The sequence below is a fragment of the Maylandia zebra genome, linkage group LG7 (assembly GCF_041146795.1).
Source record: "Maylandia zebra isolate NMK-2024a linkage group LG7, Mzebra_GT3a, whole genome shotgun sequence".
NCBI lineage: Eukaryota > Metazoa > Chordata > Actinopteri > Cichliformes > Cichlidae > Maylandia > Maylandia zebra.
Genome location: NC_135173.1, coordinates 3,689,381 through 3,712,767, shown reverse-complemented (window position 1 = coordinate 3,712,767; position 23,387 = coordinate 3,689,381). Strand labels below are relative to the sequence as shown.

Sequence of the window (23,387 nt, the reverse complement as noted above, 5' to 3'; positions counted from 1 at the left end):
ACTGCAGACATCTTCTGCGGTACCCAGCTAAGGGCCAGCTGGCACTGATGTCATAGAAGGATGCCACTGTGTTCACTTTTAGCATTGGCTGCGCATATGAATTTTGCATGAAACTGACTGGCTTCATTTGTCTCAAATACCACACACATTCTTTTCCTGGATTTTCAATCACGTTTTTATTACCAGAAATGCCTTCAACCTTATTGTGTGGTCTAAAACCTACATTTCCCTTCTCTCCACCCCTTTTATCTCCTTTTTATCTCTACCAACCAGTGCAGGTTATCTTTGCTCTGTCATCTCTGCCTGTCTTCTCTGCATAACAGTGAGGTGAGGGTATCAGGGGGATTTCTGAGCTAGCGATGCAGAAACAGCAGCGATAAGAGAAAGTTTAGATTTTCTGCACGTGTGTGTGACATGAGCATCATCTGACGTAATGGAGGAAAGGCATGGATCTCCAGGAGGATCTGTTTTCATAACAAATGAGCATTTATCTCTCTCTCTGTGTGTGTGAGAGAGAGATAAGCAAGGTTAGAGAGGGGTACAGAAAGAAAGTGCCAGTAGCTAGTGCTGCCCTACTTTCAACTGCATGACACATATTTTATCCAAGTTTAGAAGCAAAAGCGTCTGCATGCATTAGGTCACCATTGTACCGCCTCGTGTCAGGTCAGGTAACTCTTGCTGACATCACCTCTGGTCGCCGGCGGACGATCGCTGTCCTCAAGGTCACAGTGCAGGTTATCTGTTTCTCTGTCACCCCCTCTCCACCAGGCTGTACTGTATCAGAAGACACAGTGTCACATTGTGCGCTGCCGCTGTGCTGAGTAGGAGGCAGCACTCATATGATGTTCTAGGGAGAGGTGAATAGCTGTCATTCATGAGAGGGTGCCCGTTTGCTCGGCAGCTGACTTCAGACACTGATCCTGCCTGTCAGCTGCTGGCGGGTGTCTTCCACAGACCTAACTGTTGTGTCCGTTGCACTAGTAGCTGACACATTAAACATGTTTGTTGTTCTTTATAGCAGACAAGGAAACACAGCACAGGTTTTGGAGTCCAGAGAATACAGGTCATATTTGAAGAAGCCTTTTATTAGGAAAGCAGTTGCAGAAAATAAGGATCCTTTTACAAACTCCTAACTAATTTTGGCTCAGAAACCCTTCTTGCAAACGCATTGTAGTGCATGTTGTTAGGTAGCTGTGGTATTTTGTTAAACTTTACAAAGATATCCGGTACGCCACAGCTGATCCTCTGACAGCATTAATCCCTATTAGCAGGCACTGGATCTCTCTGCACTGCTGTCCTTCAGACCACATCCTCTGGATGTTTTCAGGACAGTTTGCACCACCAGCAGCAGCAGCTCCGCCAAGACCAGCCCGGCAGCTATTAGTGTGTATGCGGAAGAGTAGAATGAGACCACAAACAACGTTGTCCCGCTTTTAACTTTCCCTCACTCTATATATCGAGACGAACTATAAAGATGGAGCGAACAACGGAGATGCTGATGGAATGAAAAGAACCAAAACGCTGGTTATGTGTTTCTTTGTACTTAAATGCACACGCACAGTCCTTTTACCTCTTTCAGAGGAGCCTTAGACTTTGTGTTCTGGTTGCATGCTGTCTGGACAATAATCAGCAGGTAATCCCTTTAAGCCATTATTTCTCTAATTGCTTTGTCTTGGTCAGCAGATGGACACCGCGGGGATGTTGTTTTGTCCTGTCTGCTTTCTCTTTAGTGAATCATAGCTGAGTACAGAAATAACCTCTGCGGTATTGTTTGCTCGACTGCATATTCATTTGCTTATGAAACAAGATTAAAATGATTATTTGCTCTTGTATCAGTATAGTCCCTGTGGGCAGAGAACACAGTATACGAAACAGCAATGTGGAAAGTCTTTAACTGTGCAATAACCTCACAACTTTCTTCACTGTCTAATAGCATCCATTTAACAACTAATGATAACTAATGATTCGATCTTGAAGTTGATCAATCATGTACCACAGGACTTCAAGCTGGCAATAATGAAACCACTACTTCACTTCAGCATCACTTGACCGAGTTATCTTAGCTAACTACAGCCAATCTCCAACCTTCCTTTTATCTCAGTTATTCTTGAGTGTGCTGCTCATCCTCCACATTGAAAGGAGCCAGTTGAGGTGGTTCTGGCATCTGACTAGGACGCCTCCTAGATGAGGTATTCCGGGCATGTCGTACTCGGAAGAGGCCCCAGGGGAGACTCAGGACTCACTGGAGAGAACACATCTTTCAGCTGGCTTGGGAACATCTCGGTGTCCCCTCAGATGAGCTGGAGGAGGTGGCTGGGGTGAGGGAAGTGTGGGCTTCTCTGCCGCCGTGACTCAAACCGTGACAAGCGGCAGAAAATGGATAGATGCAGGAATGTCTTAAATACATACAGTGTATATATATGGATGACCTCTAATTTCCTCCTTCCAAATTTTTATAAAACTGGGGTCATTGTACGTACAGTGAAACATAAATCCTGAACCTGGCGACTCTGAGTTAAAAGTAAAAGTCAGGAAACCACAAGTAAAGCCTTTTCTCAGGAGAAAATAATAAGCAATCCACATCTAAAGTTTTCTTTGGGCAACATTTAGGCTGGACTGATAGATGATGACTTTATGGTCATGCTAGCTCATGTAACATTACAGCCAGTGGTATAAGTGATCCATAAATGTCCCAAGTAGCCCAGATTAGGCTGGAGTGAGAGTGGCTTTTAAACATGGTGAGCTCTGTCCAATTTTACATGTCAATGCTGTGTGTGGCTGCCTAGTAAAGATGACATAAAATGACGAGAACAATAAAAAATGTGAAATTAGTGCAACTTTCATGCACTGTTTTATTTTTCCTGCTGTTGAAAATAGTAGGATAACAACATGTTAGCACAAATTGCCCCAGGTAGGACCGGGCTGTGCATATTTATCTCGGTGTGTTACGTCATTGTCTACACACAAATCTTGCGAGTACAGATGAGCCCGCTAGGGGTGATGGTGGGAGACTCACAGCAAAGGGCACCTGGAGGAGTTACACAGGCCACAGGGTCAGAGTTTTATAAATAGAAGCAACACACATTGAGACGTGAGATTCATGCCCACAAACACATGCTCAGGGAGGAGTAGAAAGTGGCTTTGGTCTTGGCTGCAGCTGTCCCTCCGGCTCTTCTTTCCAATTTCACTGGAATCAACTTTCAGACAGATGGATCTTTGAAAACGTTTCATTAAAGTGAATAAATACAGATATTGCTATTGAGAGAACACCTTAGCCAGCAGTTTTGCTACTAAAGTGACAGTCTTCATATACTGTTTAAAAAATGGTAACATTACATTTAGGAATTGCAGGTATACAGAAAAAAGTTAAGGTCAATAGAAATAGGCTTGGACATTTAAAACCGTAGCATATGAGAAACATGGATGCATAGAATTTATTTAAACATGACTCTACAGTCTTATTTCAGCGAGGGGGGTGTAAGTGCTCCGAACAGCACATTGACAGGCGAGTACAAGAACTCAAAGTCGTATATTTTAGCTAATTTATGCTGGCAGATTGTCCTCATATTCATTGCCCAAAGCTTGTATTTACAGTGATGTTTCTCTTTTTTAAAAACAGGCCTGTTATTTTGTGGCCTTCAAAGATTTGTCTCTATAGTGTCACTTTTTTAAGATTAAATCGCTGCCATCTGATGTACAGTATGTCCACATTACACTCAGGCGTGTCTGACTCTTCATCTGCGTTTCTTGATCACAACAGCACTAAACAAACACTCCTGTATCCTAGTAACCATCCAGAGTGATACAGTGGACTGGTAGACTCCTGCATTAACCTGTCAACGGGCCATTGCTGTTGTGAAATTGTGGGCTGTAGAGAGCGGAGTCCCAGCTAGCTTAAAGAAGTCTGACAGAGTAGGGATTCCAGCTGGGTTGTAACGCAGGTTCAACCCTTGAAGGGTGGACAGAAAAGCAGTCCCTCCTGCTCTCTAACACAGGAGTTGGAGAGCAGGAGGGATTGTGCAAAGACATGCCTTTTTCATAATCCTCATCTCTGTGATCCCAGGAACTGGCTGAGCTCTGGCTAACCTGCTAGATGAACTGTGGGAATCTTCTTTTACACCACATGTATTATGTGTAAAATCCTATTCAGTGTGGTTGGATACTCAGGGTGTGGCTGCGGTCTATTTTTATCTAGCCTTTGGTAGATATTTTCCGTAGCAGTGGGAGGGTACGTTCAATTCAGGCTACAGAACTGACTCTTACCTGCTTCTCCTTGTCTCGCACGGGCCCTTCTGTCATAACAGGCTGTCACATTACCTGACTGGAACCTGCCTGCGTCCACATCTGTCTAAGGCTTCATGCCTGTCTCTCTATAGGTTAGAGAGGAAGATCAGATATAATATCACTGATTTAGGAAGACCCACACGGCTACAGCTTCTGTGAAGACAGCCAGAGACAAGCTGCTGACAGGGAAACCATCCAAGAGCACACAGTTACCACAGTAACCAGTTAACTGACACCAAAGAAAGGCTGACTACACGATTTCGAGTTACCCAACATGCTGCTCCACACCCTCACTGGATGAGAAAATTATGGGATGCCCACACTGGCTGAAATGACTGTTGTTCCTTTCGGTGACATCCAGCTTGTATACATGGCACATCGACTGTTATTATGCTCTTGTGCATTAAATCTAGCAGCATGCCAGTGTTGCATATGTTTGGTATGCTTAACTTATTAACATCAATGTAATTTTGTTTTCCGCACTGACTTCAAATGTGGAAATAACTCTGTGGAATTGCTCTTTTTACTCAGGTGGAGTTTGTTTAAGAGAACAGACATTTCCCTTTCTTTAATAACGATGAGCTCATTGAGATGAGGGGGGATAAAAGAGAAAAAGCAAAGACTGGGGTCAGAGATCAGAGCTGATGTCAGGATGAGAGCTGCAGGCCAAATGTGATTCACTCATATGCGTGCACAAGCATACAGAGTGTAGCAGGAATCTGACAGACCACGGAGAAATGAGCTGCAAAGCTTGGCATTATGCATGTGGATACCAGCACAATTCCCACCTACTACTTCATTAAACATTCTTTTCCATCAGTTTCTCTTAATTTAGCTGTATATTTGTGTTATTTCAAAATAAAAGCATTGTATATGAATACCAAATACCAGTAGCTAACCCACTTGAAAACTAGAAACCTCTTTTCTCAGCTTCACTCGTCTTTGTAGTGGAGTTCAAATGAGTCATCATTGAAATAACCATCATTATGACTCATTGTTTGCTTTATCTTCATGCCAACAATCATATCCGAGGGCAGGGCTTCATATATTTCAGCTTAAATTGATCTTAATTTATATTTTGGAAAAAAGGTACTTTGTTATTCTTATGTGATTTTTGCCATTCATCTGGAAAATATTCTGTTTTTAAATGTGTTGTTGCCAGGATGCAATCAGAATTCATTATGACCCAAACTTGCCTTTTGCACTGAAGATGACAAGCATGTCGTCATCATCTCATGTTTTGGAGAGAGTAAAGACTAAAAAGGGCCCTGCACCCTTATGAAGATTCAAAGGGCCTTACTGCTTTGTAGTTTCTCTAAGCCAGCATTTAACCACCATGCATAAAGAAACCTTGCAGTAATCCAAATATGCTAAAGCCTACTAAGGCTGTCAAGCTATTATTTCATACCTTCATGTCTTGTGAAGTCCACAGAACCTCATCAGGCTGAAAAGAAGAAAACAGGAAATGAAATCCATCACATGAGGCCTCTTCAGTGAGGTCTTTCCCTGAGCTCTGGGATTGCTCAAGATTGCTGGACTTTGTCATCTACCTTCTTGTAAATGAAAGGTTGCATTCTTTACTGATGTGTTCTTCATTTCCTCAGATAGATATATCAGACTGTGATAATCCAAGCAGCTTGTCTGCATATGTGCATTTAACTGAGATCAAATATAGGTGGTTTTGAGTGAATTTGTGGATATAACAGTATTTACTTCTTCTATATAAGAATGACAGCCCCAACTCTTTTAGTGTCGTGCCACAATTGGGTCCAAACCTGAATTTGTTGTTCACTCTTATTAATCATCATATGCCAGCTTGCTGTGATGCAAACATTACTGTGTTGTGATCATGTTAGCATACTGATGCTTAGCTGGAGAGAGTCACAGAGCTGCTTGCCTGGCTTTGGACTGTTCTTGTTGCAGCTCCCCTCCAAAGAGCATGTGTCAGTGCCAGTCAGCATCAGTGCAGCAGTGAGGTCAAGGGGTTCGTTTGCTAATGAATTTCGAGTTTCTGTGTTTTTAACCTTTCTAATTCCACTTGCTGACACATTAACATCATAATTTAGCCCAAGGAAAGCCCCTATAGTCTCAATACACACCCAAAGCAGAAGTCTTAGGGTGTAGGTAGTGGCAGAAAGGACTTTTCTGTCTGACTCAAAAGAGGTGGAAAGCTTTAAAAACAACTGCTTTGTCTATCTGATCCTCATCTACAGGTGCGATAAAAGCCGTTAAGGGAAAGGTGGCAGTGGGATGAAAGTCTCTGAAAGTCTTGTCAAAGCATGAGTAAGAGCTAAGAGCAGAACAAAAGCAGTTCTGTTCTTTATGAGATAAAGAATTCATTACTCAGTCTTCCCTTGGTTTGATTTCTGCTCAGCAGCCACTGCTCATAGTCGTGTTTATTCAACATATTTGGATAGATAATACCTTTTCTCGGATTTCCTCATGTTGGTTTTAAATGATTATCCTGCTTCCAAAAATAGTTTGCAATTGTGGGTGGAGTTTTTTTGTGTGTGTAAGGATATTTGTCAGAGGCCAAAGGCAGCAGCTCTGCATGACGTGCAGAAGAATGCAAAATAAAGACGCTGCTGTTTGTGCCTGTGTTTGGGAGTCGGGGACAGGCCACACGGTTGAGCCCCCTGTTCTCCACTCTTTGTATCCTGGTCATTCACTACAGTCTCTCTTTGTGCCAGCCACAGATCACATGTCACAATATTTGAACAGCTGCAGTCGTTGGCTGTGTGTTTTCTCTCTTCTTTCCACACGGAGAGTGGAGATCTGGTTTGATAACAGACTGTGAGAATTTGAACAGGTGAGCAGTGGGAGAAATATCTGTAGTATCGTGCAAGCGTCACATACAAACTACTGTAATTAAAACAACGACAACAGTAAAAGAAAAACATCAAAAGAGTGACAGCTGAGAATCCTCCCCTAGGATGGAGCGGGATCAATATAATGGATTATGTTAGAAACCTAACGGCTCCGTTCATGCTGTCACCTTAACCTAAACCTGTCAATATCAGGACTTGGAACATGATATCTGCTCTTCGAGCCTTCTTGAACACCGTAGCTACTATCCATTGCATTTCCAGGCTGGAGAAACGTTGCCAGTTTTTCTTTCAACATACACTTAAATATCTTCTTCTCTGTTGTCCCGTTGCGTTATTGGCCTCACAGAAAGCGAGTCATATCCTCGACACCAGGAGGCTGCTGTAAGAGAGCCAATAAAACTGTCTTTGAAGAAACTCACACTAACACATCTCAGGGCCTTTTAAGCAACTCATGCAACGCAAGAATTCAGAATTCATTTAAACTGCTCATGTCCCTTGATAGCTACAGGACAAGGACTGTTTGTTGTACTATTCAGTCTCCTACAGCAGTAAAGGTCACTGATAATAGTGGACACAATGCGAGAGAATTGCGTGTCGTGTATAGCGCATGTGCACTATATATATGTTACAGGTACGTGCGCCTGTAACAGGGGTAGAGGTGTTTGGTTTCTGTCCTTGGGCTGTATGTGTGCGCAGACTCACGGACGACCATCATGGCCACTTTGTATCAAGTTGAAGCGTCAACTGAAACCATTACCTGTTTGTTGTGCACTTAATGAATCATCACGATAAGCTGGAATTCAAAAGTATACTTGAAGCTAAAAAATGTAACAACTTAATCTTGCTGTTTTTTCACTTGAGGAGTAAAAGTCAAGCTATGTGTTAGCTTTGATGGAAGCTGAAAAAAAAACCCCAGCTCTCCAGCTCAGCTTGTGTTGTCAGATGTGATCTTGGGTAATATATGCGAGCTGATTTGTACTGAGATTTGAGGCCATTGTGTAAACTGCAGTTCAGCTCTGCTTTGTCTCCAACGGTAATGAAAAAGCTTTGCTGAGGACTGTGTTTACTGACTTCTGATTACAGTTAACAAACCCATCATCTGATCAGGGCGAGTACATAGCAGCCTCATGGTCTCTCTGAAGGGGGGAGAGTGCATGAAAAAGGGAGAAAAAAAGGCAGAGGGCACCTTGGCAGTCTAAAGCAGAATGTGATTAAAATTCTGTTCTAGTCGCAAGCACACATTGTTTGGAATCATCATTTGGTATTTGATAAGGCACAGCCTAATCGCACCCTCTGGGGAAAGTGTGGAAAGTAACACTGATGACGCTTTGCCTGGAACTCGCAATACAAGAAGAACCCAGATGAAAAGAGTTGTGTAGGTCTTACACTTTGCCGTCCAGTGTGAGTGTAATACCAACAACGCAGGAGTCCTGAAATGCAACTCAGTGGCATCTTTTTTCCCCTCTGCCTTCTGAACAACCACACATTTCAAACCCACCACACATTTGGAATAGATCTTGAATTATTATTTTTTGAAGCTTCAAGCCCATGTTCAGATGTTACAAAATAAGCTCCCTTCACAGTCTCAGAAAACATTGCACAACCATTGTGTTACACTGCACAGTGTTGAAAGAAGAGTGAACTACACTTCTTGTATAAAGCTGGTCATTTAACTTCATATCATGAATCTATTTCTTTAAAAGTGTATATTTCAAGTATCATAATCAACATAATGCAACTTGACCTTTATGTGTGCTGCCTGATAGTGTTTGCACGCCAGCTGTTTTCAAAGGCAGCCATGTTTCCCACACGGCCAAACAAATATATAGTAATGACATGCAAAAACACTCCTCTTCATGAAGACACTATAAAGCAAATTTCCCTCAAGGAAGAATCTGTTATGTAATTAGTTATGTAACTGTAATAGTGAGCTAGACTTTTGATGTGACTGAAATAAATCCATTATCAAAACTAGTGAACTAGTGTGCTGTGGCACAACCTTTTTATTGTGTCCCGGCCATCATGAATATTAACTTGTAGTGGAATGTAATTCAATTTATTAGACCATCTAATTCCATGGATTTAGATGCAATTATCCATTTTCGTGCACTGTTTAGTCCAGCGTGTTTTTTTTCTCTCAGTTGATCCTGCTGAATTAAGATGTTATAGTAAGATTGGTGCCAGCAGAGGGGAAAACAATATACCTTACCCGTCAGAGTGAATGGAGCAATAACATTTATGTTTATTCTTTGAGGGCAAATAAGCAGATTAAACACTTTCACTCCTTTATCCAAGATAAAATAGAGTTTTTACAGCCTATTTATCCATATTTACCTGTGCTGAGGGTGGTCAAACTTTACCTGAACGATGTAGGCTTTGCCACTCTGACCAAACCTCCACATTGGTGCTGGTATAGTGTGCTGGTGATATGATCTGTAACAGCAATATAGGAGGGGTTGCCATGTGGTGCAGAAATTCATGGTCCCCATAACTAAGATGGTCTTTAGTGCCGACATGAGTTTTTCACGTTGAAAGTGATTTTGAGTGAATTAGCTCAGCTGTAGGCATCACCCTTTAATTTACTTCAATCATTCATGTCTCCAGAAATTCATATCTAATGCCTTTGAACTAATTTAGAAACATTAGCAAAAAATCCTAACTGTAATGGGAAACATGGTTAGCTTTATACCCCAAAACAGCTTGTTTGTTAGCATGTTAGCATGCTTACAGATAACTAGCTTTAAGAACTAATGTACCCCAAAACCACAGCCTTACAGAAATACTTGATTAAAACCTTTAAGTTATATTTAACTTTTACTTTTCATTTCTGTGGCAGTTTTTGTTGTTGTTGTTGTTGTTGTTGTTATGGAAGCATTAAACGTATTCTCTTATAAAGCTAATATTTTCAAGGTAAACATGCAAAATATACCCTTTTATTCTGTTGTTTTCTAAGATCAATACCTTCCTTGTAATGTGTATAAGAAATTGTTCAAATAAACTGAATTATTTTTCCTGTGGACGCCCACAGCTCACTCTTTAGCATGATCCACTCTACGGCGGTAACCCCTGACCCCTAAACACCTTGAGTCATGACATTCACAGCCATACTTAGACCAGGAACGTCGTGCACGTTGCTAAAGATCAGAGACTACTGACTCTTGTAGGAACGGATGGATTTATAGCCTACCAACTTAGCAGTTCATGGACACGGTGAATAACCAGCAGTGTGAGAAATGTTTCCAGTGTGGCCGCACCCTGACCACTACATCTTTTTTCAGTCCTCACACAGCCCTGGTCCGAGGTATCCTAAACACATACGCTTAAATTTAGACTGGCTCAGGCTGACCACAGACACAGCCTAACCTCCTGAAATCTGACACCCACTGTCTGCTGTTTCTCTCTCTCCTGACTCTGTGGGTAGGTGCGTTTTCACTTTCTAACTTTTGTTCACCGATTTCCTTTGTTGAGCACCCAACCATCTCACACACAAACACCTCAGTCTCTCATAACCTCTCCCTCTATTCTTCGTGCTCGGGGGCAGCTGACTGGAGCTGATTTACTCTGTTTGCACAGAGTTAGAGCTCACAGTTTTGGAGGAAATGAAACGTTAAAGTTACATACTGATACGATTCTTAAAAGCCCTTTCCATTATCACTTTTTTGGACTGACAGAATTCATGCTGTGTTTATCTGAACGATCAAACAATTGTCCTCCCTAAATTAAAAAAAGAAGAAGAAGCTGTGCACATCTTTCTTCTGTTGACAAGCTTACTGCTGGAATCCTGTTTATTCATACTGGAGCATTTCCTTGGTTGTTGAGTGTGTGTCTTCAACTGATTTATTTCAATTTGTATCCAATAAGTAAATAAACAGTTGGTGATTCCATTAATAATAGTGGAGCAGTGAAAAATTTAACAGGAAGGTGGAGCGAGAGAGCAGAGAGAGCAGGTGAAAACACACAGCAAATCTGACCCATTTTCACCTGCTCAACCAGCAAGACATCTCAAAATCTGCTGTCCTTCTGCGCATAATATCTGACAGTTTGATCCTTTCAGTGTTCTGGAAATATAGTTCTATCTGGGGACTGGCCTACAATGGAAACGTTCCACTTTGTTTGACACTTTTAATCACATTCAGTGGCGTATTGTTCTGCTTTCTCAAGTAAACGTTACTTTCTATTGTAGTAAACAGGCTTTAGTTTAAGTTTAGATAGATAGATAGAACTTTATTAATCCCTCGGGTAGGTTCCTCTGGGAAATTCAGTTATATGTTATATAGTTATATATAGTTATACTATGTAGTCAGTTATATGTATATATGTTTTTCTATTGATAAAATGCTAGTTTCTCTAGCTCTGTGCCCATCATTTAAATTTGCTGATAGTTTAATTAATTGATCAATTATTCTTAGCATTAATATGCTTTCAAATTGAAACATGAATATCCAAGTAAGGTCAATCCGATGAGGAAGATTTACTTTTGCCATTCCTCTTCTCAGTTCCTTCTCCTCTGCAGCTTAGTGCTCAATGGCCCATAACAGCTTCCTGATGGCCGGCTATGAACATGATGAGATCACTAGTATCACTGATCTCATCATCTTTTCATTCACACTCACACGAGAAGGGAGAGGGGAGAGCATATGTACAGAGACACTTGAGAGAATTGGAGGAGAGGGTACAGTAACAGTGACAGCCTCAATATGAATGTAGCCGTACAGATGAAGGCCGTATGGCTGTCGAGTGTTTCAGAGAGCTGGACCTGCATTAACGTGTCGTCTGCTACAGTTAAGCTGCACTTTTGTAAACGAGTCAATCATCACACATAAAGCATATTTGTTTTTTGTTTTTCAAGTGTTAGACTCACAGTAAATAAGACATAAATCAGATTTCTTCAGCATTTTAATTTTGTTTGTGTGCATTTTTTGCACCAAAGATGGAGTGATATAGATGCAAGACAAGGAAGCACTAAGCAAGTCCTGCATTTTTATTCTGTTGAAAAACAGTGTTTGTTTTTTTTTAATGAAAGTGAATGACACCTTTACGTGGGCAGTGCCTGCTGGGTGTGGAGAAACAGATGGCTTTGGAGACAGTGGTGCATGTTTTATTAGTAAAGCTCACTGCCCAGTTATGGCATTACAGGAAAAATGGGTGCATTATGCATATCCCTGGTGTCACTGGAGCTTGATGTTTAAGCTACATGTCTGATTGATTCAGACAGTGTGAGTGGGTGAGTGGGAGTGGGATATTCACAGTGAAAATATGCATTCAAATCTATTCGTATGTTTTAAGAATAAATATAATTTGTCATTTTCCATAGCATAGAAGACAATGGATAATTATTTTTACTAAAAAAAAGTAAAGAAATGTCTTGAGACACAGGTCAGTGGCAGGAGTGAATCTGTTTTTGCTTACAGGGAAATCAGTGGGCGTGCACACACATACACAACACGACTCTCCACAGTTGCACTGCAAAACAAGATGGCCACAATGAAGCAATCCAGACGACCACCAACTCTGAAAACTTTGTCAAATCGGGATTTTTTAGTTGCTGAGTGCAAAAAGGCAACACATGACATCAGCTCAGCTCAGAGAAACAAACACGATTCAAGAACATTTCTCATCTCTGGCTGAACTGGACCAATCCCAAACTGTTACACAACAGTCTGGACAACAGGCTCGGACTGTGATTACTCATGTCATCGTTGGGAAATTAATAGAGACCTACTTTCTGCTCATAAGGGATAGAAAACATAAAAGTGTTTATCCTGATATCTGATATCTACTGCTTAAATGAAGCCAGAAAGCTCTTTCTTTTTTCACTCAGCCGCTGAGTCCTCCTGTAATTCCCGTGTCCTTGTCACCACTACCTTTCAAGACTCTAAAACAGAAAATCTGTGACAAAAGCAAGAATAATTATGCAATTATGGCTGCACATTCTTGTGGTGTTCTGCTAGCTCTTCTGTGTTTTTAATCACAGTTTGGCAGCAGTTAAACGTGACCTTTTATTTCAGGAAATAGCTGAAAGTTCTTATCAGCAGCAAACCATTAAGATATACAATGCACTGTAAGTCTCAATGGTTTGTGTTGAAAGCTGTATGAACATGGCTAACTAAGAGTGAATAGCAGCAGTCCTGCATCTGTCTGGTTTCTGCAGTCCTATAAATACTGTAGGCCCAGTAGGAGGAACAGCGGTAGGTCCAGCAGGTCAAGTTGCCACATATGAGCAATCCCATATGTTTTGTAACACTCTGCATCCTGCCAGTTGGGAGAGATTTTAGTGGCAGCAGAAAGCAGTACAGTTGGAGATGACAGCAAAAACAGGTGGGAGCCAAGCCAGCTCCATCTCACTTCTTACATCAGCATGTCAGAATCCCTTTAAGTAAGTCACCAGTCGGTCAAGGAGATTCTTCCTGACTGTGGAAGTGCTCCACTTCAGATCAACCCCACCTTAAAAAGACGCCCATTGTGTCTGTCTGTGCTTGCAGGCGGCCTGGCTGAGGATTCCTCCAATCTGTGAACCGATGGGCATGTGACATCACCCCCTCCGCCCCATCTCTCCCTCCTTACATCAGTGCATCTGGCCAATCAGTGCTCAAGGAGATCCGGTCACATGAGAATCCCCCCCAGTCTTGGTTACCATGACAACGAGCACTGGTCCAGGCAGCATCTTGCTGTGGTGAGAAAAGAGGAGGTGGAGGGGGGAAAGAAGGCAGGAGGAGAGGCAGAAAGAGAAGAGGAAAGGGAGGAAGGAAGATAGAAAGACAACAATTCCATTCTGAGGAATAGCTTTTGGATCTTCAGCTTGTTCCTGTCTTCATTCAGTACAGTGAGTACTTCACCTTTATTACCCACGTTCACCTGCTGCACTGCAAGCAAATGAAAGGAGATCTGATGCAGTCCTTTGTCATCAGAATTGGATAATGTGACATGGCAGATGCCTTTGATGATTTCAGGGATGGCATCAGTAATCCCTTTGTGATGTGGAGAATGCATGCAGCCTGCCTCACCTTAGGTAGACAACCCTTTGTCTGTATGTTTACTCAAAGGCTGATGACAGACCTTAACAGCAAACAGAGCCATGGTGGGAACCAGGGTGCTCAGCGCAATTAGAGGCAATTTCATAACATGGTGAAACTCCTTCTGATGTATTATGCAGCGAGTCATTCAGCCTCCAACCGCTAATCTTCGTCCTGTCTTTCTTTTTTTTTTCCATTTCTACTCCTCCAAGTCTGTCTTCCTTTTTCTATCTTGCTCATTTCCACACAATTAGATCTGGCTGACACTCTGTGCCCCACCGGGGTTTTGTATAATTAGCAAATCCATGGAAATTTCAGCTGGGACAGTTTGCTCTGATTGCAGGACTTGTATGCTATGTAAAATGTCCTTGTGGTGATAGAAACAGAGAGGTTTTCTAGCTGCAAGTTAATTCATGGTCAAAATGTTGCTGTTTTACATTACCTTACATTTGAACCTCATACATAATTGCAAAGCATGCAAGAGAGATGATGCAGAGTCACTAATAAAGTGCTAAAGATCTAATTCATGTCCTGCTATAGAAGGAAGCGTGATGTTTACAGGCTGTTGGATTTTTTTGCATTTTATTTGTGTGTGTGTGGCTTGTAAGAGTAACCTTAAAGATTGTTTGGAAAGGGACTTCTAATTTTTTTTGTTATTCCCATTATGTTTTGACAGAACAGTTATACAACAACATTGTGCCTGCAAACTCATTACATGTGACTTAACCGTGATAATCTGGTTAGTATATGGCATTATACGATTCTGACTTCTGCCCGTTTATCTCTCCTTGTATATTTGTACTTGATATCCCTGTATCTTATCTTCTCCCTGCGTAGGTGGGACCAATATTTTTCAGTATTTTTTTAGTATATGCACCATATCATTTATTAAATTGTGCTTATAAAGCTATTTTAAACAAAATAAATCAAACTAATACTGAACTACCAACTTGGCCAAAGTTGTAGTTTATATTATACGTGCCTTGCGTCTCAGCCGCACTATCTGTCCTGTGACATGAGCTGATGGGAAGGTGTTTGCTTGCTAGCTGCGGTAATGTGCCCAGAGCTGATAGCAGCTGAAGGGTTTCTCCTTTCAACATGGCCTAAGAATGTAGCACCTTACAGAGAATATAGATAATCTTCTTCTGATCCAAGTGGATGAACTATATCTCAAGCTGCCTCATCTTTGAGACTGGACTGTTTTTGCTTGCCTGTGATCCAGTTAATGAACCAGTAATGGCTTTGAATGATTGGTTAATAAAAACCTTTCTTTTGACAAGGTTCAGTTGCAGTCTGGATTGCAGAACCATTTTTTTGTAGTCTGGGGAGAAGTCCATGTTGTGACTGAAACAAAAGCAGTGTATCAGTAATGCACATTTCTGTCTGCGGGAAGCAGCCAAACACTCACTAAACTGTTTCTTGCCATTTGAAAGTGATTGTTTAAAACTTATAATTTTCCCAAATTGTAATCTTATGGTTTTCCACTGAGGCAAACTTCAGCCCATTTGAAACCACTGCACAATCTGGGTCTATACTTTGTTAGAAAACAAACAAATGAGCTTTGGAATTTCCTTTGGAATCATATTTTCAAGATTTCCTACAGTGGAAAAGAAGGAGACTTGCAGATAGACACAGCAGATACACACGTTTCAGGAATGTTAACCATTATTTTATGTCATGCGCCTCATCACTCCAGACTACCTAGAGCCTACTTCTTTTACTGTCCATATAAAACTCCCGGGTGCCAGAGTGCACATCTGAATCACGCCTCTATATTCTGGTAACACACCTGTGCGGATGATGCCCAGTAAACAATTTTACAGTAACCCATTTTTGTGCAGGCTAATTATTACTAGCAATAATTTATCAATTTTTACCCTACAGGTTAAGTCAATATTTATATACACAATCGCACACAAGGCAAACGGGAAATATTTTACAGTAACTGAAAGATAACAAAATAAATACAAATAAAGTTTGACTGTTCGGATATCACGTTAAATGAAACCCCGCCGGTATCCCCGGTTGTCTAAACCAGTTTTAATGTTTCGGCCAAGTTTTCGACCGCATGTGAACGCAACACTGCTGCTGCGTCACGTTGGAAGAGACCAATTGGATTAAACTGAGTTAAAACACGCTGGCTCACCTCAAGAAAGAGCGGGGGGTGCTCACCTTGTACTGTTAGAGAGATTGAAGTACAAGCTAGCACAGCGTCGTCTCTTTGCCGTATGCAGTCTATTACTGCTTTGTACTCTTATTTCAACATGTAATACAGGAATATTATTTGTTCGCTCGAATTTCAGGAACATACTGTTATTTAGAGAGCTGCACGTCCCCCCTCCTTGTCGGCGTTATGGTTTCGACGGATCCCTCTCAGTCAGTTTCAAGTTGCGCCTTCTCGTCTGCCGTGTGGCTCTGTGCTCTATATCCCTACCGAGCGGAAAAAAATAGACATTCCCGTTTTGGCTTCACTGTGAAATTTGGATTTACACAGGAAAATGGATTTAATAGAATTATTGACGATTGGATTATAATCACGTGGCATTCAGAGGTAAGAAGACACGCTTCTCTCAGTCGTTTGACAAACAGTGGGTTTTTTTAACGTTACCGTGGGATCCGCGGGCTGCACCTTCGCACGTTTGGGAATGTCACGCTCTGTTGGTTTTAATAGAGCAGCTAACGATTTAACTGCATTGGCCTGTTATAAATCTCAATTTTCTTTGTGCAAAGAACATGCACATTACTGGTGCATCACAGAGGAAAACCTCGGTTCTAATGGGACAGCCTGTGGAATGTAGTGGTGCTATTAGTCACTTCCACACAAATATATCCATCAGCACAGAATGCAGTCCAAGCGCGACAGTTTACCTGATGAGTCGGCAAAGAAACTCAATAATATTTGTACATCACTGAGTCAGAGGTGACATTTGAGAAATGTCGTTTTAGGAGCTTGTTTCGGGTAACAACACAGCCGCAACACACCTGGAAAGAAGTCATGTTAGGTAAACGTTAATGCACACACTTTGTATTCGCAAAAGATGTTGTTACAGGAGGCTGGTATGGAGCTGGCTGCTGCTTGCTCTTGTGTAAATCTCATGCAGTCCTATACATACCGTAAGTTTAGATATTTTGCAAGTGCTTTTGTTGTCTCTCAGTACCTGTTTTGTGGCCAAGTGTAAAGGCTTTGACGTTAAATCAAAGTCTCCTCCTAGACTTCAGTGATGAATGCTTCCACATGTCATTTTTGTTTTTGTTGATTAACTGTATGCTGACATTAACATTAATATCATATTACTCCAGCTGGCTCAGCTGGGCCCATACAGCAGCAGCAGCCACTCTGTGGTTAAATGGAGCAGAAGGGTCCTGACCTGACAGGCCAAAGTCTCTTATCCTGTCTCATCTGAGTGATTGGATTTGTTCTATTGATTAGTTATACTGAACCTTTGTTTCTCGCATTTCAAGAGCTTCCTTCCTACACTGTATCTTTAAAGACTTTGTACATCTACTCTGAAGCCACAGGGTGCAGTTGGGTAGGTGGGTGTTAACTGGGCTGTGCTGTATCTGTTCGCACCTTTGTGTTATCATAACTAGCAGTTTCCCTCCTAGATCAGGATGTGGAGCAGAGTAGGAAAGGATTTTTGCTTGGTGGCTGACTGCAGTTTGGCTTTCTGAAGAGAAGCCTGACACAATCGTTCAAGTATAGTCAAGCATGCAGCGTCCTCTGCAAAACTAAGCTGTGCTACAGTGGCAAACTTTAAGTTTATATTTCTGTGTTATAAACACAACCCACAAAGCATCCAAAATACATCAAAACACAGCAGCATGAATTTGATAAGGCAAGCTTTTTAATGTTCATGTTCGTGAGGGAGGGGAAGATAAAGCTGACTCACTTTGCCCCCTTACTGACCGTCGCTCAGAGAGTTAAGGAAACTAGCTCTGACTCTGACCCCCTGTGAACCTGCAGTATATTGTGGAAATGGGAAAAGTGCTGGATGAAAGGACGGACGGTAGGAAGGAAGGAAGTCCTGTGAAGGCAACTCGTGCTGTGTCATGAGCAGCTGGATGTATCCCAGCTATCTGGTTCATTTGCCCGATGGCTTGCTGATGTGGCTGACTCATCTGAGACTTGGTGCCCCCCCCTCCATCCCACCACAATATTAAACTACTATGCGTGTTATAGCAAGTCTAGCCTGCTGTAAGTCCTTAAAAGGAGAGACAGCTGTAACTAGAAGGAATGTTGTGAACTGCTTAAGGTTCCATTTCTTTAGCAAACACTCATTGCAAGATAATGAGAGAATATCCAGTTACCATTTCAACTTTGTACTTAGGTGGATGAGATTGTGATGATGAGTATATTCCTGTGATGATGAGTATATTCCTGTGATGATGAGTATATTCCTGTGATGATGAGTATATTCCTGTGATGATGAGTATATTCCTGTGTTGACTGCTGAGTCACACGGGTGTAATAAAACCAAACAGCCTGGATGATGCCATATTGTTTCCACCCTTTAAGGTTTGGAGATCCCACAAAAAGTCTGAGATAGTTGCTTTATCTGCCACCGTTCTTTTTTTCCCCCCCATAGTAAGAAAAATAAATGAGATTTGGTGGAATAATCACTAGTCAAAGCTGCATGACTTCCAGCATGGCTCCTGTCCATTTGCTTTTGTGATTTCCCACAGCTCTAGATTAAAGACTTACTTCTTGGCTGTTTCTTCCACCTTAGAGATCAGAAGTGGGTCAGTATGACAAATGCATTCCAGAGGCTACGCCAGTGATACATGTTGCCAGTCTGCTGCTCCTTGAACTCTATAAAGGCTACTATCTTACGTCAGCCAGTGCAGCAGAAACTCTGATCCTACACATCTTCATGTGACAAGCAAACAGGCTACTGAGACTCTCTGCGCCGTTGCTTTTTTGCTTAAGTGTGTGTATTTTCTCAGCTACCTCACAAAACCCATTTTTACGGCACACTGTTGTAGTTTCTCTTCTCTACTCGGGATACATCTCAGGGCGCGATCTCTAACAACACTGGAAGCATTATATGTTTTTAGTTGTTTCTGCTGCACGGAAACGCTGCCATAGATGGGATCGATGGGTAATGTTGGTTTAACTTAATCCTTATTTTTGTAATTGTTTTTGAAACCATTGTTGTGTAAGAGAAATATGAAAAAGCAGGGAGAAATAAGGGTAGTAGTGACATAGATACGAGGCTGATGTAGTTAACAAAACTAAAACCAGAACTGAAGCTAAGCCAAACTAAAAAAACGTTTTAGTTCATCGAAGTAGTACGGGTAAAAAAACCAAAAAGATTTTCTTTGCATACAAAACTAAAATATAGACGGTGAAATAACCGACCAATAAATCACCACTTTTTTCCCCCTCTTATCAAGAGCATTGATAAGTCTTAAAGTCAACACATTGCACAGATTTGTGACTGACATCCACACATTTAATATTCCACGTCTCTGTCCTCTAACCTAGTCTCCACACATTACATCAGCACTGCTTTCATAGCGAATTCATATTGAATCCTTTTCTGCCTGTCATGACAAAACATTGATTTTTATTGAATGTAATGTTAATTGTGTCTTGACAAGGTGTTAAAATCATCTTTCTTGCCAATATAGTTGAATCAGGTTTTCTCTTGTTGCTCCTTTGATGATTGAAACAACGTCTCAATCCGGTGTTTATTTCACATGATGTCACACACTTGCTGCCATGTGTGGTGTCACGTGAGGGATGACAAACCAGACTTCAACTTTAGAGTAGGCGTGTAGAATGATAGCGATAACATCAGCTTGTTACCCTTTTGAACTGTAATAATGATTGCTTTACCTCGTTAGGGCTCCTAATTTGCTATCATCTGTGCTCTCTGCTCAGATCTGTGTTTTATTCCATCATGTGTTCACAGATCAGTCCTCTAATATCCACTTGGCGGTTACACAAGATGTTAAACAGACCTGGGATCAGGAGTATAGAACAGGACTTGACGGCTGTTTAAAATGTGGACGTGAACTCTTGTCTCGAGGTTTAGGGTTCGGCTGGAGCTGTGAAGACGTTTGATCAGCTAACCTTAACACCAACACTTTGATCGGCTTCACTAAACTACACAAGACTTGTGAATCCCCCTTTGTCTCCTTTTACTTTGGAATGAATTGTGACTCAGTTTCTTTTCCAGTTCGTCCACATCCCTCCACTGCTTTGTGTTCATTTGATCATTTCAAATATGATTTACAGTGAAGCAGTGAATTCCTCAGTTTTCATCTAGTGTCTAAATGCAATCTGTGCTGCACCTGCTAAGCATGATTTTCCTACCACCTTGTAGTAGGTGACAGGGATTAAAGTGTAATTTGGAAGGAATCTGTTTTCATGCTTGCTTCTATAAAGCAATCATGCCTCGTGGTGCTGCGTGGGTGTTCGGTTACCTTCCTACTGCAGCAGCTCTTCAGTACACTCTGGAAGGTTGGATTTCCTCTGGTCTGCTGCTCAACTCGCATTGCGAGGCTGGGAAGAAAGCCAACCTTGCATGTTCTGATTCAACTGTCTGCACACTGTGTAAAACAGCAAAAAAATACATGTACTGGTCTGAAAAGAGGATGAAAGCACAGCTCGCACACTGCATAACTCTACTTTTACCTATTTATTGCTTCTTGGTAGTTGTAACATTTCCAACACATCTGCTCATGATCAAACAGTAATGCACCATCTGATATTTCTGATGGCCATGTGTTTAATTTGGACTATTTTGAGGCATATGTACAGTTTGTTTTCTCCAATTAGAAAATATTCTTCTGGTGCTTTTATCCTGATCACAGCTAAAGTGACGCGTGTGACTCATTTTATTGGTTAACAGAAATATCCTTTATAAATCATTGCTTAGTTATGCAGTGAGTTATACAGTAACCTAAGAGGGCAAATGGGATAATTAGTTATCGACTGTGTGAAAGACAGGCTGTTTACTGGGTAAACCTCATTCTGCTAAAGATAGGTCTTAATACCTGGTTTTTGATGCTCCCTGTTGCTGCCACACTGCACGCAGCGATACTAACACGTTGAGGATGACCGACCCAAATGAAAGATTTCGGCAACTGTAGGTTTAGCTAGTCAGAGATTCTGCTTCCCTTATATCGACTCGACAGAGTCCTGCAATTTGTTTACCATCTGAACTACTCACAGCTGCGCCCACGTGCAGAGATTAGAGAAAGCAAACATGGATGTGATGGGATTATGGGCTGTGCTGGTTGTAGTTCACTGTTGCACGTTCCAATCAATGTACTTTGCTCTTTTTAGATGATGTTTGTCATCAAAAAAAAAACAAAACAAAATAAAATATTGAAACGCGGCACTGGTGCCTGCCTGCTGGAAACAGTATCTCCTAGTTCTTCCATTGCTGAGTATTGAATGTTGTACTATCATAATATCAGAACCGCATGCCAGAGGACGGATCTCTTTTATTATAGCAGCTATTTCTTGTATCATAATCACACAGGTAAATAACATTATCAGTAGGGCTGTTCGATATAACGATATATATCGGATGACGATGTAAAAACATCTAGCGTTTCATTTTACGCTATCGTTTGTTTCGTGGTGTCGCAAAATAAACTGTTTACGGTAATATTTTTTCATGGTTTTGATGGTCACTGTAGTGGCTGTATTAATTTCTTAAAGTTTTCTCTTTCTCTTATATTTAATATAACCACACTACCGACGGACAAGCGCCTGTTTTTAAGCGTTGTCGTTAGCAACAATGACAGTAAAACCATCGTGTGTCTGCTTGTTTATTTTCCACATAAACCTTTCACAATAAAGCTCAAGATCCTGTTGAGACTTTTCAAAATAAACTGAATCACGTAAAATAGTATACAGAGGATTTACGGATGAGAAGTAAAAAAGAGCCGTCCGGTGCTAAAAAATAAACCTTAGACTCAAACGTTAGAACAGGCTTTTCCCCGCAGCACGCCGTGTAATAAATACTCACAAAGAAAACAGCGGCCGTTACAACTTATGTTTAAAAAATGTATCGTTTCATGCATCGGCTAAAACACTCGACTCCAGCTACACGACGCCCAGCTGGAAACACTTCTGCCCGAGATTCACAGAATTTACAGAAAATGTTACATTTTTGTGATTTATATCGTTATCGGGGTGATAGATGTCTTATATCGGGATATGAGATTTGGGTCAGATCGCACAGCCCTAATTATCAGTGCCGGGAATATCAGTTAGTTTCTCGTTCTGTGTTTCCTTATTTCACCCTGTTTTTTACATTGGCTGTGGCATTCTTCATGTTTGAGGTGTAATTAATGTGGTTTAAGAGGTAAGAAGATTGGGAACAGAGTTATAGTTTAGTTTTCCTATGGCAAGAATCAAAAACCCAGTTTGGGTTAGCCTGTGTGCATTCAGTGTGGAACCAAATCATACGACCTCTAAGGTTTGTTTTCACATGACAGCCGAGCTGTTTTTTCTTCTGTCCATCGTTCTTCCTGGACATGCAGTGAGATGTTCGCTTTGACATCAGAAAACTCTGATGTTGGATGTTGGATGATCAGTGGACGTTTAAACTGAAGTCCTGTTGGCCGTCTGCATATCCCGACTCCGACCATAACTAATACACGGAGACCAGCGTCTGCCTCAGACTACATTTCTTAGTCTGCTGTTAAGAAGGGTTTGGAGTATACAAGTAACCTGATATGTGCTTTTATTTCAGTATGTGCTCAGATGTAAAATGTATACAGATAACCAAATGTGAAAACCCATGCAGATTTTTATGAGTAGTGCTATTGATAACGCTGATGCAGTAAAAGCTTTGCTGAGTAATGGTTTTGCATTTTTCTACCGTCCATGGTTCATTGTATCTATGTTTGCATAGCATAAATACTATTCTACACTAGTCAAGACTTGTTATGAACAGCACATAAGTTGGGGAAGTGGCATTTCAGCTTGAATTTGAGAGGATTCCTAAATCAAACAGCTTTGGCCGGAGCTGCCAGGACGCTCTAATTGACCATGTTTGACACCCATAAGCAAGCAAGAGCAGGCTGAGCCTGTGCCCAGACTCCCTTGAGGCAATTACTAATATGTAGGTTGTACAAAAGACCCATTGTCATCGGAAACTGCTCCCCTGAGTCATGTCAGCTATTCTGGGGTAAATTTCTTTATATTGTGCTTTTTAAAACATGCTATTTAAGATTTCTTTTCATGGTTGGAAAGGGTTGGATATAGTCCAACAGATTCTGAAACGCAATGAGGCTCAGA

General features: G+C 41.3%; 1 protein-coding gene across 22 annotated transcripts in view; it reads left to right on the top strand.

Moving 5' to 3' along the window:
• Positions 1 to 23,387, top strand: part of mical3a (microtubule associated monooxygenase, calponin and LIM domain containing 3a) — a 79,306-nt gene that overhangs the window by 642 nt on the left and 55,277 nt on the right. For 19 of the 22 annotated variants that reach the window (XM_076885567.1, XM_076885562.1, XM_076885575.1 and 16 more), the window contains exon 2: positions 13,595 to 13,935. The exons of 1 other annotated variant lie outside the window; for it this stretch is intronic. The gene's annotated coding sequence lies outside the window, so the exon portion shown is untranslated. Of the gene's footprint in view, positions 1 to 909; positions 1,634 to 13,594; positions 13,936 to 16,510; positions 16,677 to 23,387 lie in introns of those variants that run through there. 2 more of the 22 variants (XM_076885557.1, XM_076885558.1) reach the window with 2 other exon arrangements.